This window comes from Rutidosis leptorrhynchoides, chromosome 7, assembly GCF_046630445.1.
Source record: "Rutidosis leptorrhynchoides isolate AG116_Rl617_1_P2 chromosome 7, CSIRO_AGI_Rlap_v1, whole genome shotgun sequence".
Lineage (NCBI taxonomy): Eukaryota > Viridiplantae > Streptophyta > Magnoliopsida > Asterales > Asteraceae > Rutidosis > Rutidosis leptorrhynchoides.
In genome coordinates, this window is record NC_092339.1 from 280,993,941 (window position 1) to 280,995,779 (window position 1,839).

Genomic DNA, 1,839 nt, shown 5'->3' on the forward strand with positions numbered 1-1,839 from the left:
ACTTGTAAAAACTATATGATGACATATATATGGTTATATATAGTTAAAATGATATTATGATAAGTAAACATATCATTAAGTATATTAATAATGAACTACATATGTAGAAACAAGACTACTAACTTAATGATTTTGAAATGAGACATATATGTAACGATTATCGTTGTAACGACATTTAATGTATATATATCATATTAAGAGATATTCGTACATCATAATATCATGATAATATAATAATTTAAAATCTCATTTGATATTATAAACATTGGGTTAACAACATTTAACATGATCGTTAACCTAAAGGTTTCAAAACAACACTTACATGTAACGACTAACGATGACTTAACGACTCAGTTAAAATGTATATACATGTAGTGTTTTAATATGTATTCATATACTTTTTAAAGACTTCAAGACACTTATCAAAATACTTCTACTTAACAAAAATGCTTACAATTACATCCTCATTCAGTTTCATCAACAATTCTACTCGTATGCACCCGTATTCGTACTCATACAATACACAGCTTTTAGATGTATGTACTATTGGTATATACACTCTAATGATCAGCTCTTAGCAGCCCATGTGAGTAACCTAACACATGTGGGAACCATCATTTGGCAACTAGCATGAAATATCTCATAAAATTACAAAAATATGAGTAATCATTCATGACTTATTTACATGTAAACAAAATTACACATCCTTTATATCTAATCCATATACCAATGACCAAAAACACCTACAAACACTTTCAATATTCAATTTTCTTCATCTAATTAATCTCTCTCAAGTTCTATCTTCAAGTTCTAAGTGTTCTTCATAAATTCTACAAGTTCTAGTTTCATAAAATCAAGAATACTTCCAAGTTTGCTAGCTTACTTCCAATCTTGTAGAGTGATCATCCAACCTCAAGAAATCTTTATTATTTACAGTAAGATATATTTCTAATACAAGTTAATACTCATATTCAAACTTTGATTCAATTTCTATAACTATAACAATCTTATTTCGAGTGGAAATCTTACTTGAACTTGTTTTCGTGTCATGATTCTGCTTCAAGAACTTTCAAGCCATCCAAGGATCCTTTGAAGCTAGATCCATTTTTCTCATTTCCAGTAGCTTTATAAAGAAAACTTGAGGTAGTAATGATGTTCATAACATCATTCGATTCATACATATAAAGCTATCTTATTCGAAGGTTTAAACTTGTAATCACTAGAACATAGTTTAGTTAATTCTAAACTTGATTGCAAATAAAAGTTAATCCTTCTAACTTGACTTTTAAAATCAACTAAAAACATATTCTATATCTATATGATATGCTAACTTAATGATTTAAAACCTGGAAAAATGAAGAACACTGTAAAATCGGACATACGCCGTCGTAGTAACACCGCGGGCTGTTTTGGGTTAGTTAATTAAAAACCAGTGTTATAAAAAATGGAAAAATGGGGGTGTAGACGGATTTTGGAGTGCCCAGTCCCGTTTATACATAAAACGTTTGAAAAAACGGAAATCGGCCAAAAAACGGTCAAAAGACGGTCAAACACGGTCCGAGACGGGAAAAAACGGGTTTTTCTGATTTTTTTCAAGTTTTTTTTTTTTTTTTTTTAATATTAAACGTTGTGCTATTACTTGGGGTTTCTTTTTTTATGTTTGAAATTTTGAAGTATTTAAACATGTGTGAAATGCTTATGTTTGGAATAATGTAATGTACAATATATATATAATATATAACATTTTTATTTAAAAGTCAACGTTAGTCAACATCCGTCTAGACCTCCGTCTCGACCCCGTCTCGACCGTCTCGACCCTTTTAGGACCCGACCGTCTCG